Genomic DNA, 15,198 nt, shown 5'->3' on the forward strand with positions numbered 1-15,198 from the left:
TTATCTATAAAATGGGTTAATACCTACTTAGAGCATTGTTATGAGGATTAAATGAGATATGCCATGTTCAACTCTTAGCACAATACCTGGCAGGATAAATACTAAATAAATATAGTCATTATAATCTCCAAGATAAGAGGATCAGTCTAAATGGTCACTGCACCCCTTTGCTTTCTAAAATTTCCATTTTAATCTCATTCTTATACTCTCCAGAGAGAACGATAGTGGAGAAAAGTCTTCTAAATTCAGTGCGAATCCTTGTGTTAGACCATTCGCTCCTTTATTTATATAGTCAATGCCATTTGATGCCATTCACTTCTTTATTTATATAGTCAAGCATCTATTGAGTGCCCACTGTAAATGAAACACTGTGGATACACAGTAGGATATCTCTGAGAAACTCTGTCTTTTGGAGCAACCAGGAATACCCAATTTTCTCAAAAACTGAAATTTCTGTCCACTCCAGCCATCCTCAAATATTATAATAGTTCTTTCTCAAAATACGTCTTTGATAGAAATTTGTGTTCCGTGTTATACAAATCCATGTTCCAATATTGAGCCCTTCACTCAACATGGAGATTAACTTGTGTCCCTTTGCCAGTGGTGAGGGGACAATAACTATGACGAATGAACAGTTTTGCAGAGAATTTAAGGAACAGGGATGCTTGGCAATGACAAGGGCTTTAGTGTTATTGTCCACAATCATGGTAGCTTGTGACCTAAAACAGCACATCAGGGAGACCTCCAGTACTGAAGAAATAAAGTGCCAAAAAAGAGGATCTGAAACAAGCAACTCCTTTAAAATTAGGAAGTTTTTTTCTCACTTTTCCACAGGGGCTCAGTTTAAATTTTTCTCCTTAGCCAACAAGCCAATATTTTTCCCTGTAATCATAAAACACTGCTAATAAATTGATCTCTTTTATCAAATGCATCATGCTACATGTGAGAGCACAGTGAGTTTGGCAACCTCAACACAGTCCCCATGTGTTTGGAACCCACTGTATTGTACACACTTGAAACACCATCTGCAGGCATTCTTTTCCTCTCCAACTTGTCAGGGTGAGCGGCAGGAGAGATTCATGAGCTGAGATGCATCGTTAACTGTCAGCGACTCTGCCAGTGCAAAGGAAACATCTGTATCAGCCAAACCTGTTGAAGATTAAACAGTTAACTGAGTCTAACTAAACACATATGCAAGTGAGAATACGAATGGCCCTAAAACAAAACCTGTGCATCGAAAACCCCTGATTGATGTTTCTATATCTTAGCATTCACTGCAAGCGCTGGGGTCATTTGAGGGTAGTTTAAATCTGTGGCTGCATTTCAGAGATGATTTTTAGTTCTTTAGATTGTTGGTGTCAAAGATCAGTGTGGGAGGCAACTAGAATCAGTGAGCCTTGTCCTTGTCTTGAACTTTCTTCACCTTTCTCCATGGAGAGGAAACAATGAATTTTCTCAGCAGGGACCATATTTTGAAATCTTCCCTGGAAATAATCACTAAAGAAAAAAATGTTTATGGTAGGATGTTTCATGAATCACAAGTAAGTTTTTTTTAAAAAATCAAAATCTTTTACTTCTACAAAAATTAGAACAGGTTGTTCCTCTCAGTGTAGTTTCTGAATTTAGATTTGTTGGAAAGGAAGGTTGAAAAATTCTGAAGAGAAGTTATATGCATATCCAGGACAAATTGAATAGGTGGAATGGTAGCCAGCCCAGTGAATCTCGGGAACATGGTGTGTGTGGGCTTAGCCATGATGTATGCTAGGGAAATGGGGTCAGGGAGGGAATTACAGGGAGGACTATGGCTCATGGCTCAAAGAGTGACCAGTGCTCTAAACTATGACTGCCAAAGTATTAGGGTCTAGCAAGACCAGAATTAACACTAGAACAAATGGCATGAAGGACAGGAGTTTCTAGGCTGTGGGTGACAATTCTGGTTAAAGAGGAAGATCTGGGCCAGTAACCATAGGTGCAAGAAGCCAGAGCTTTAAGATAATCAAGACATTTAGGCTTCAAATAAATAAGCTGGTGTTAGGGCTCTATTCCAGGGGGGTATCTACGAGGAAACAGAACATCCAATAGGCTGAGCATATCACTGTGTGGGTTGAGAAGAGAGCTGCATATGGTGATCAGGTGGACACTAAAGAGCTCATGGCAGGCACCCCCAACTTATAGTAGCAAGATAAATTCTAAACCTCACTTGTGGGAAGCAGAAATATTCAAATATCTGTGTGTATGTGTGTGTATAAACACACAAACACACATACATGCACACATTCAGGCTGAGCCAATATTGGCCCAAGAACTAAGTGGTTTGAAGCTGTCTGCAGCCTTCAGTGAATGCTGAACAAGATATGGAAAGGCAAAAACTGGCATGTGGCAAAACTGTGTCCGGAATCTCTCCACATCCACAAGCGTATTGCCCTTGGCTTAGGTTTTTATCTCCTCATTCTCAGTATTTGACCACCACCCTACAAGTCAAAATGGATTCCATATTTTAATTTGAGAGTCTTGACTGCATCTGCACACGCATCTACTAAGACTGTCCTTATAAGGTTCTCCATCTTCCCAATCCCAGATGTTAGCTCATAATTATATTAACCTCACCCTAAGCATGAATATACCCTAAGCATGAATATAAGCACTGATTACAGTAATACACAGCCACTGAACTAACATAGTTATCAGCAAATTGCAATAAATTAGAGTGAGGTCTTGCTTTAAGATGTCATAATCAACATTTTCTTCCTAAGCAATTAGAAAAAAATAGAAAAATCTGGAGATAAAAACAATAGATTGAATAACATTTCCATGAGTCATGTCATACCTCTAAAAATGACTCATAATAATAAGCTTCGAGCCCTAGAAATGTTCATCTATTTAGCAACTGCTGGATAAACGTCTGGAATGAGGTCAATTCTCTGTAAGTATGTCACTCCTGTGCCACGTGATGTGTTGATGATTTAATGCAAGCTTGTTTCACCCGCGGCCCAACACAAATTCATAAGCTTTCTTAAAACAGTATGAGTTCTTTTGCTTTTTTTTTTTTTTTTTAGCTCATCAGCTATCGTTAGTGCTAGTGTATTTGATATGTGGCCCAAGATAATTATTCTTCTAACGTAGCCCAGGGAAGCCGGGGAAGATTGGACACCCCTGATAACATGTCTAACAGGGTAGGTAGTAAGAAAAATACTTATTGATCTTAGCCTGTAGTTCTTTCACAACTATTCATAAAAAGCAGAATATGGTGATCCTAAAACCTCATTCAAGAGAGACTATATTGATTATATACTCATGAGGAGAGGAGAAGGGAAGGAAGTTGCAAAAAAGGAAGGTATAGGAAAAAGGTTTTGCTGGGTTTAGGGAAATAGCAGATATTGCACCCAGGGTAGCTGCCAGGACCTGAAAAATGATTTAGAATCTTCCTCATCCCCTCCAACTACTGCCACCCCTGCAAAAGCTGAAAACTAGGCTGAGACTGACAATCTCAATCACAAATCGCATGCACAAGCAGAGGAGGCAAAGAGCCGAGCACCCATGGAGGCTTGGTTAGTGAAGGTCTCCTCATTGACCGATGGTGGGGAGCAAAAGTGGAGAATATCTTCTGTCCTCTTCTGATCTGCTTCAAATCCTCTCATTTTAGCACGCGCTGAAGGCAAAGGAGTCACATTCATTTCAATGAATTAATTTCTAGCTAGCCCTGAAGAATGGGGGGTTTACATAAGATATGGTTTTGAAAAATGAAAGATCGTACCATTTTTTTCATCCAGTTGTGAAAATTTATACCCAGTGCCCATGTTACAACTGAGAATATTGTTCAAATTTTTTTTTGTAAGAGGAAAGGAAAGGACATGAATACAGCTCCCTAATAGATAGTAGAAAAGGGTTTGGAGCAAAAGAAGAATTAGAAAATGTAGTGGAATGGCTCCTTCATGGTGCCCTGGTAACTTTGCACATATCCACACAAACCACACAGACAAAGGCTTGAACCACAACCTATACAAGTCTTGGCAGGAGGCAATGAGATCCTCCCAGAACATGGGAGGATGGGCGACTGGTGAGGTGCTGCTTTGAGGAAATCTCCCAATCTCCTTTCTGTTTCCTCCAGGAAACTGATAGTTTCTCTCATTGCCTTTGGGGTTTTAATGATATAGAAGGATTTTCATCCCTCCCCCCTCCGGGTATACAGGCAAACTATAAAACTGCCCACCTGTAGTCTAGAATCATCTGCCCAGCAATGGACATTGTTGCATTATCATTGCAGTCCCTAGACTCCTTTGATTTCAGTGTTGTCCTTTTTGGCCTATGGAAAAGGACCCAGTAGATAGCACCTTCAATTATTCTTCCTTTTGCTGTCTACATAAGTAATAAACTCTCTAAACCTAAAATTGAATAGTATTTACCAGTCAAATCACTCGGGTTGTGGCCTTGACCTTGTCTTGTCTTGTGAGCTTGGCAGGAGAAAAAAGGTAGAAAGGACTTCCAATGTCTAGAAAAGAAGAAGAATGGAAAGCTATGCATGAAAATTCATTGTTCTTCTTTTCAGACATTAAGGTAAATGTAGTAAAGGAAATGGTCTTTGTTTTTAACTCCCACAGTATCTACAAGCCCAAAATACATGAGCCACCTCTCTCTAAGTAAACATTATAGTGTGTTACCTCAAGTCAGCTAATGCAGGCAGTCGTACCTGAGCAATGGCTTGACTGCAAATAAATGGGACTAAAGGATACAATGCCCTAATAAAAGCACACTTAGTTTTCTGCCTATTTTAATTTTTTAAATTATTGGCATTTCTATTTTAATGTTGAATGTAATGAGATAAAGGTAGATTTTGTTAAAAGGAAAGTTGCTTTTGCTTTCTTATTTCTGTATTCCACTCGAAGTAATGAGGGTTGAGATAATGACAGGAGAAGATGTTAAACCAGGGCAAAATAGAAGTTTCTAAAACTGCTTTTTCCCTGCTGGCATAAACAGAGCCAACCCTCAAGAAAATGCCTTGGATTCATTTTTAGTATTCTCTCTACAGAAAACACTAAACCATGGAGTAGGCACAATAACGGTGAAAGGGTAGAAGTAAAATTAGAAGCTATTAATATCTACAGAACTCTTATCATGTGGCAGACCTTGTGTTACATGCTGTTTAGTTTTGTAGATGGCAGAGGCTTAAAGAAGAAAACTAGGAATTTGGAAAGAGAGAGAGACTCTAAAGTACACACACATACACACACACACACACACACTCACATATGTAAACGTAAATTTTAGCATTTAACTTACCTCAAAGAATGAGATGTGAGAGTATTAATACATTTAAGAAAATAACTTAGATAACATTGCCAATTAAAGAACACATTAGTTTGCTTCCATAAAATATCTCTTCAAAAAGAAAAACTATATGTGTGCTTCCTTTCCATAGGAAATGCTATTTTCTCTTGAGAAGCACAGTCCCACTGCTTTCTTATATTAAGTGTGAATGAGAGTGGACTTGTTTTACACTTTTATTATTCGTTTAGAAAAATTAAGTTGTTATCATCACTCAGTAAGTGTTTGTAGCAAGTTCACATTAGCCTGTACTGAGAAACTAGCCAAGAGTCAACCCCAACAGTGATGGATGTATGTTATTATGAAGTAAATGGGAGCAAAAGGAAATGGGGCAGAAGAAAGCTTATACATATGATTTTTTTTTACTCTGCCTCTGGCACTTACCCTCAATTAAATGCTCTGACACGGAGATAAGGGATAAAAATAGCACATCTGCTATTAAATTGTTAGGAAATTTATTTAGTTTTAAATCAAATGTCTTAGAAAAAGAAGAATATTTAATCATTTATTCATTCACCAGCAAATATGCATTAATCCACAATTACACAACAAGCTCAGCCAAGTCGAAAATCTGGAAACTGCTCTTGAGCTAGGGTTACCGACAACAGTTCTAAAGCCATAAAAAGTACCCTAAGAAATTAGAAAATTTCCCTAGAAAGCTGAACTCTTCACTCTTAAATCCAGTGAATGTTTAAGAAAATGACTGTGGCTCTAGAAGAAAACTCCATTTGTTGGTTTTTTAATGGAATTTCCACCATTTTCCATTTGTCATTAGGTGAAGGAAAGGCAACTTAACTTCATTACCGAGTCAGCTGTTTGGAACACTTAAGTATTCTTAAATAGGACGAAGGACACATGACAGAGAGAGATCATTTCTGTTCCAAAGGATTGCTAAGCATACTTTTGGTGATACTCCAGATTTCAGAAGTGAAAGGAATGTACAGTTCTAAAATTTATTAACAATAAAAGTTTAACAACAAAGGTCGTTGTAATTTATGAGTCATTGTCTAGGTATCGGTCACTGTGGAATAAGTGATTTGCTTAATAGTTCTGACTCTTGTAGAAACAGGTAAAGGTATCTCCTTGGCTCTGCACAATATGGCATAGCACATTTTTACTAGCAGTCTAGATTTATTTATACCTTTATTGAGACTTTGTAACAGCATGGCGAAGATGTATAAAACCAGAATTATCTTACACATACGGCTAAAGAAATGCAGGCCGAAGAAGATGTCACCTACATATTTGGCAAAAGAATCACTCAAATATAAATCATCATCAAATCAACCAAATAGAGCAGTGATTCTTGAGCAAGGGTAATTTTGCTCCTAGTGGGGCATTTGGCAATGTTTGGAGACACTTTTAATTATCACAACTGGCTTAGTACTTCTGATACCTTGTTGGTAAAGGTTACTGATGCTGCTGAACATTTTACTATACACAGTACATTCCCCAACAACTGGCCCTGCTATGGTTTGCAAACTTTCAAAAGAAAAAAAAGACATGTTCCTGCCACCAAGGAGTTAATTGCCCTCACCTGTGCTGTATATTATAGTGTACTCATGTGAGAAAAAAAGCTAAAACTGCCAGTAACATTCAATTAAAGGCAGTTTCTGGGCTGCTAGTTAGTAAGATGATAATAATTATTAAAACCTCCAACGTAGCATGATTATATCACAAACTGAGATTATTAAAGATTTGACTCAAGCTTGACACTTCTCTTAGTCTAATCTGGCTGCTGTAACAAAATACCTTACACTGGGTAACTTATAAGTGGTAGAAATTTGTTTTTCACAGCTCTGGAGGCTGGAAAGTCCAAGATCAAAGCAACAACAAATTCTGTGTCTAGTGAAGGCTCACACTCTGCTTCATAGATGGTGCCTTGTTGCTGTGTTTCCACATGGCAAAAGAGGCCAACATTGTGTCCTCACATGGCAGAAGGGGCAGAAGGAGCAGAAGGAGCAGGAGGGGCAAGTAAGCTCCCTCAAGCCCCTGTATGAGGGCATTAATTCCATTCATAAGAGTGGAGCCCTCATGACCTCATCATCTCCCAAATGCCTCTCCTCTCTATAACATTAAGAGAGGATTAAATTCTAACATATGAATGTTGGAAGGATACCAACATTCAGGCGATAGCCACTCATAATAAGATCCTTTTCTTTGTTTAAAATCTAGGGCCCTTTTTTCCCCTTGACAATATTGAGGAGAGGTGACATCTTGAATTGGACCTGGTAGATTTGAAAACACACACACACAAACCTGGAACTATATTGCTTAAATACTATACTTCTGTCCTCCTTATGACACCCCATTTTAGAATGTTATATACATTTTAGTTCTCTAACTTCAGTATTTTACAACTGAGAAGTAATGAGATAATTTGTATTCTTTCTTTTTTATTATTTAGAAGTAGAGGGGAAAATCATAATTCCATTTTATTTTTAATTTTGAAGATTCCCAAACAGTATGAAAACAATTTCTTAAGGTTATTTTTAAAAACCATAAAAAGGGGACTCTATTGTCCTTGGAATATTGGTATCCTCAACTTGGAGAGACTGTATGATTCTTCATGTTATTCCTTAGAAAGGAATACACTACCATTTGAAAGGAATCCACCACATTTGAATGTTAACCCAAGGATCAAATTTGTTTCTGAACTGCAATTAAGGATTAAATATGAGCTACTGCCAGACATCATATTTTTTTTTATTCTGGGTAAGCTATTTAATATAATCTTAAAGATTAAGAAAGATAAGAATCATTTTATGTATACCAGAAACTGAAGATATAGTAAGAAGATATAAAATATTAATAACTTGTTACAAAAATATGATTGCTTTAATCATCTTTTCAGATACCAGAATTTTCAAATTGCATACATATTTAACAAATATTTAAACAAATATTTAGCCAATATGAACAAATACTTGCAAAAAAGGATTATCTTTTTTTGCTAAGTCTGTTAAATGATCCAGCTAACTAAATGAGTAACTTTTCAGGATATTTATATATGTGAAATCTAGCATATAACACACGCAGTACAGTACATTAATTCTCTAAAATATCTCCATAGGTCAATGGAATAATAATAAACCCCAGTTATGCATTATAAAGGTGGAATGCTGATGTGACTTTCCTGTTACTCTAAACTGTATGACTTTTACCCCAAAAATATTTAATGATTTACATTTCAAAGATAAATTATCAACACAGAGATTATGCTTCTCAGCGTTGGGAAATGTGAGATAACAATAAGCAATGGTCAGAAGACCATATTGCTCTGTCTATATTATGTTATAGACATGAAAATAAACCCTAGGATTTAAAGAGAAATTCAAACAGCTTTATAGCAATTATATCTATGTCTCCTTTTAGTTCTAGCTTATTGGTTTTCACAAGACCCTGTTTACGAGACATTCTGAAAGCTTTTACTGTAGAGTGCCTTTTGTCTCCTTGATCTAGTAACATGAAAAGTGAATGATAGGGAGGGGGAGAAGAAATGCCATTTATTCAAGATATAAAATGTCTTGCTTCAACAAATTACATAATTTATGATTTTTGAAACTAATTCCAGTACTAAAGAAATACTTCAGTGACTCACAGAAAAAGAAAATGCCTGGTTGCTTAACTTGTCAGCGTTTATCACAAACCCAAGGTTCTGATGATAATGGGTTAATTTTAATTCTACAAAGGGAGAAAAAATAACTTAAACTTCCTTTAACATAGCCCCCAAAACATTAGTATGAAGCAAAGTAAAAAAACCAACACTAACACATCTTAATATCATGAAAATTAAGTAGATTTTAAAATCACAGCACATAATTGTACGTATGTTACATTATTTTAGCATGCATTTTATGGTAATAATCACCTGTTAATCGACGTTCCTTCCACAAACATTTATTGAACACCTACTATGTGCCAGACAAATTGCTAGCCTAGGAAAGCTTCCTGTGCCCTCCATGGCCTATCTCTAACCTAGAACTTTTCACATCTTACAGGAATGATTAGCTCTCTTATCTGTTTTCTCCACCAGACATATTCCTTGAAGGTAGAATCACTGTCAGCAGAGTCCTTGCCAGGAACAACTTTCCAGTGAAGGAGACAATGGAAATTTGGACAACATTTTGAAAACCACTAACAGTAACAACGTGTTAATAATAATTAAAACATTAAGATGAAGAAGACAAAGAAGGAGAAATATGAAGGGATTGCTAATTGCTGGTGTTCTGCATTTGTTTTCTTGTTTAATCCTCACCATAACCTTATGAGGTGGGTAACAATTTGGACCCTGTTTTACAAATTAATAGGTCATAATGCAAAGGTGTTAGGTAACTTGATCGAAGTTACCCTAGAAACAGAATTGAGTGGTTAGAGAGAGGCAGAGGAGAGAGAATTGTGCTCCAGGCAGGAGAATGAAGGCATGAGCCAATCGCACATACCTTCCAGACATTTAGGAGGGCTGGACCAGCATTATTAGTTCAAGCAGAGCGTGATAGGCTATGGCTCAGGATTGCCATTAATACCATCCACGTATGTGGTTATTGAGGATTTACCATGTAATTGAGACAGGATTGTGGTCATCACTTTGTAAGAATTACTTTATTTTTTCTCACCACAACCCTGAGAGAGACTTATTATTTTTATTTTGATTTTATGGATGAAAGAACTATTTTAGACAGGCTAAGTAACTTGCCGAAGGTGAGAAAGTTAATAATTCAAGTGAGGTCTGGCCAATTCCAAAATCCATGATCTAAACCCACCTCTGTTACCTGACCACTTCAGAATGAGGCTGAAGACATAGGTAAGGCCAGAGTACGAAGAGCCTCACAGGCTAACCCCAAAAGTAGGAATTTTATTCTAAAATCTATTTGGAAGCACAAAGAAAATGTAGGCAGGGTAATAACACAGTTATACTTAGAATAATAATCATTTTAACAATGCTTTGAAGACAGAGTTGAAGGGAAGTGATATTAGAGGCAGTAGACTAGTTAGGAGACTATTACAATAAATCTGGTAAAAATATTTGTTGTGCTAGTGACAGTGGGAATGTTTAGGAGGTAAAATGATGACAAAAAGATAATAGGAAATGCCTAAATGATGACTACAATAAAGGAGAATTCCTCGGGTTACTCTTGTGCCTCTGGCTTGAGTAACTAGTTGGATGATCATGCTATTTATTTATACAGGAGACATAAACTTTGGAGACCGAATTTTGAGCATGCGAGAGGTGTCTGTGGCATGTTCATCACAAGGTTATTTGGATATGTATATTTGGATCTTAGAAACCAGGGGGTTGGGTTGTGGACAGAGATTTAAGAGTCCTTGACTTATAGGTAGTGGTCAGATGCTTGAACATACATCATAAGGACAACAGAGAAGAAGATGGAGTAGAATAATTAAAGAATACTGAAGGAAGAGTAGCATGAAAACTGCCAAAGGAGGAAATAGTTTCAAGAAAGAGTGGTTGAAGTGTCTAATTCTACAGGACTGATTAAGTAGGATGAAGAGGGGAAGTACACAATCATTTGATAACTAGGGGGCTATTTGCTGATGGAACTTGCCCCAAGCTAAGAGCTGTGGAAAGAAAAACTGGAGACATGGAGAAAAACCTCTTCTTTTAAGAATCTTGGCTATAAAGGAAATTCTATAGAAGTATGGGCAATGTAGGATAAAGGGGAGGTATTTTAGAAGATGAGAGATCTGTAAATATGTGTATGCACTAAGGGTAACTTAAAAACTCTCAATACAAAGAGATTTAAGATGGAGAGGGAAGGTTGCTAATGCAGGGGGTTGGCAATCATGGGGTCCAGAGAAAAGGTGGAGAAATTAGAAAGAGCTGAAAACCCTGAAAAGAAGAACCTTTACATTAAATGTGGATAAGTCACACCACAGGAAACTTGACTGAACAAACACACTAGAAAAGAACATTTGTTCTTCATATCACAAAGAGCTAATCTCCCAATATGTACCAGAATCCATAAACTCAATAAAAATATGAATAACAATTAATAAAAATAGGCATAGATTATTAATAGACAGTTCACAAGAAAGAAAATATAGCTAGTTCTTAAAGCAATATACAAAAAGATATAAAACCTCACATATAACAAGAGAAATGCAAATGAAATATATACCGAGATACTGTTTTTCACACAACAGATTGGCGAAAATGCAAATGTTTGAAAACTTTGAAATCTTATGTTACTGTTAAAACCTTAAAGAAGCAAATTTTGCAATATAAAAAAATTTACAAATTTATATGCCCTTTGAACCAGCAATCCCACTTCTGGGAGTTTATCCTATCTTGAACCCCAAAAGGGCTTGAGCTATCAGAATTTTTTTTTTTTTTCAGATTTTGAACTTCCTGGACTCAAAAACCCATGGCATTTGAATCACTTCCTCTTTTTTATACGAAAATATTTATATCACTCACATACAAAATAAAATATATACAAGGTTATTTATTGCATCACTGATTATAATAGCAAAAGATTAGAATTATCTCTTGCCCATGAATATTGGACTGATTAAATAGCTTATAGTATAAACTATGTTACAGTAAAATATTGCTGCATTGATACATCAATGTATGATATAGAAAGCATTCTAGAATAGAGTGTTGAACTTAAGAATCACAACAATGAATATATTAGCTTTCATTTGTGAAAAAGGGAAAAGTAAGAATATACATTTGTATACGTTTGTACTTAAAGAAATACAAGTAAGAAACTGAAGACAAATGCTTACTAAAAGGGGCAAGAAAGGAAAAGAGTTAATGAGAATGGAATTGGAAAGGAAACTTCTCAATGTATATGTTTTATACCGCTCTGATTTTTGAGTAATATAACTGTGTTAGCTTTTTAAAAGGAGCATTGATATTTTAAATCATGTTGAGAATGATTTCTTAAAATAAATTATAATAGAGCCAATTCCCCCCCACCACACACACATTCTCATGCACTTAATATCTGTTGTGCTTTCTTGAGTAGGAGAGAAAGAAGAGCAGTTACAACTGCTTACTAGGAATTTGGAAGTGCCATACTTTCAGCCTCTATTGGCTGTAGGGCAGTCCATAAGCTGAATGCATCTTGGGAATGTGACTCATATATGAATATTATGGTCACGTTTATTGCAGAAGGGAACAAGTTTAGCAAATGTGCTCTAGTTATCTCAAAAAGATGTTCAATCTACAATTTCTAATTTGTTTATATTACACTGTTACAATATGAGAGACAAATCCTAGAAATTTCTGCTATAGAAACAGGAAGTACAAGGGCTCGCCGACACATTAACCCGAGAAGGACCTCAGCTGTTCACATCCCTTTTGTTTAGGACATGAACTGAGACACAAAAGCCCAGGTCTTTGAAAATATATTTTACTTTTTAGTGAGAAGAAGGATATTTGCATTTGAAACCATAAAGCACCACAAGCAAAATAACTTTTTTTAGCCTCAAGTCCAAATAAATTCTGAGGTAGAGAAAAAAATCATTTTTTCACAGAAGTCATTTGTATATCAGTCCTAGACAACATAAGTGCTTTTGACTCTGTTGTGTACAACTCTCAGCTAGTGAAATTCCTGCAGTAGACATTTTCCTCTGGAAAGTGCAAAGTAAATAAGCCAAACCTGCCTCAGTATATATCTGATACCTTGATTTCATTCTTGGTAGTGGCCTTAATTTAGAGGTACAAATTTAGCTCTGTGTGTCCAAAAACTTAAAGAAATTAACCAATAAATGAGAATTTACCTCAAAATTGGAAACACTGATCTACAGCACCAGTTCTGATACGGTTACTTAAATCTGTAAAATTAAAGATTTGGGATTAGATTAATTCTACAGCTCTCACTAGCTTAAACATTCTATGATTCTCCTTCCTCCCAGCTGGGCTAGGAAACAAAGCTGCATTTTTTCTGAGCCTGGGAGGTCCTTACTTACAAGACAAACATCTCAAATCATGCTACTCACAACCGTAGACAGAAAATATACGGCCTTAAGCTGTACTTCCTGCTAAGAAGGCTTTTCAGAAATATATTCCTGAGCATAGGGGAGCCTTCCACAATGCAGAGCTTTGAGAACTGAGAATCGTCTTTTTTATTCCTGGAACTCAGAAGCATTATCATTGTTTCACAGCCTAGCTGAGCAAGGTAAGGCTTCATTTCACAATGCAAGTGGAGAAATACCATTAAGTGAAGGCAAAATAATTCAGAGTGTTCTAACAGTGTTCTTCTAAGGTGGTCTCCAACTTTTGCTCTTTCTTAATTGAATATTGAAAAATCTGAAAAAAACACAGCTAGGAGAAAATAAGTTTTCTTTTTATTAACTTTAGGTGTTTCTCCCAGGAAAAGAGGGAAATTGTTGGCAGAAAATAGTGAAAACACAAGGACTTGTGCTATGCGCTGAACGAATTGCTCCTGAAACGATAAAGGTGAAATGCAGATAAAGACAATCAAGATACAGCCTTTTTTTTTTTTTAATTATTTCCATTCCAGTCCTATCCATCCTGGCTATGAAGTGACTCTCAACCCAAAGATCTGGAAACTCCAGTTAAATAATGTACATTTAATTACTTTGGTGCCCTTTAGGTATCTAATGCATGCTATAGATGATTGCACTGTCATTTTAACACTGGGAGGTACAAAATAATAGGTCCATTTTCAAAAGACGTGGCCTTAACAGAACTAGTATTTTTACTTTTAGTATCCAAAGTACTAGAATAAAGGAAACTGCTAAATGCAACGTAAAGTGGAAATGAACATACATTTAGTCATTGCAAGCACTATGTCATATAAAAGCTTAGCTAAACGCTGCATTTTAGCAGCTTAGCCTTTCCTACCTGAAATAGTGTCTTAGTTCATTTGTGTGGCTATAACAGAATAGCACCAATGAGGTAATTTATGAAGAACTAAAATTTGTCTCTCATAGTTCTGAAGGCTAGGAAGTCTAAGATCAAGGTGTCAGCATCTTGCATGGGCTTTCTTGCTGCATCCTCACAGGCAGAAAAGGCAGAAGGGCAAGAAAGGAGAAGTTCTATCCTCACGTGGCAGAAAATTAGATGAGAGCAAACCCACTCCCATAAGCCCTTTTCCTAATGGCATTAATTTATTCATGAGGAGTTTACCCTCAAGACCTAAACACGTTCCAGAAGGTTCTACCTCTCAACACTGTATGTTGCATTGAAGATTAAGTTTCCAACACGTGAATTTTGGAGGGAACACATTCAAATAATAGCAAATAGGAACTTTGTAGCAGTCATACTTTTAATGGAAAATGATGAAACTTCTTGGGGATCTCTGTGCTATGTAGCTCACTGAAAAAATATATCAAATATTTCATCTAAGACACACATTTTATCACATTTTTAAACGCATTGTGGCTCACATTTGTAATCCCGGCACTTTGAGAAGCTGAGGCCAGAGGATCGCTTGAGCCCAGGAGTTTGAAACTAGCCTGGGCAAGATGGTGAGCACCTTTCTCTACAAAGGCTTAAAAAATCAGCCAGGCATGGTGGCACACCAGTAGTTCCAGTGCCAGCTACTCAAATGGCTGAGGCAGGAGGATCCTTTGATCCCAGGAGTTCCAGGTGCAGTGGCTTTGTCACACCACTGCACTCCTGCCTGGGTGACAAAGCAAGACCCTGTCTCTTAAATCCATCAAGGTGGAATGCATTTTGCAGTAAGTAGTGAATCAGTTTAATTGGCAGTGCTTTACTTTTTCTTATTTATTGAGACATAAAATAACAGTACATCTTTGAGATCATAAAGTGTGGTCTTATATGAAGATGTTTTTGTTGTCTTCTATGGTAAGAGCCATTCATAAGATCATATTACTTATTTTATGGAATGGGTCAAAAAGACAAAGAATTAATCTCAGTGT

The 15,198-nt window shown here is 36.6% G+C and overlaps 2 long non-coding RNA genes across 3 annotated transcripts in view; one reads left to right on the forward strand and one right to left on the reverse strand.

Moving 5' to 3' along the window:
* Positions 1-13,779, forward strand: part of LOC129059481 (uncharacterized) — a 53,859-nt gene extending 40,080 nt beyond the window's left edge. For both annotated transcript variants that reach the window (XR_010140007.1, XR_010140006.1), the window contains 2 exons: positions 9,359-9,594; positions 13,652-13,779. This is a non-coding gene — a long non-coding RNA (uncharacterized LOC129059481). The remainder of the gene's footprint in view (positions 1-9,358; positions 9,595-13,651) is intronic.
* Positions 779-9,576, reverse strand: LOC129059482 (uncharacterized). The gene is made up of 3 exons (XR_008525410.2): positions 9,194-9,576; positions 4,404-4,489; positions 779-1,149 (listed from the first exon to the last, which is right to left on the reverse strand). It is a non-coding gene; the product is annotated as an uncharacterized LOC129059482 (long non-coding RNA).
* Positions 13,780-15,198: the final 1,419 nt, after the last annotated feature.

Source organism: Pongo abelii, chromosome 4 (assembly GCF_028885655.2).
Source record: "Pongo abelii isolate AG06213 chromosome 4, NHGRI_mPonAbe1-v2.0_pri, whole genome shotgun sequence".
Classification (NCBI taxonomy): domain Eukaryota; kingdom Metazoa; phylum Chordata; class Mammalia; order Primates; family Hominidae; genus Pongo; species Pongo abelii.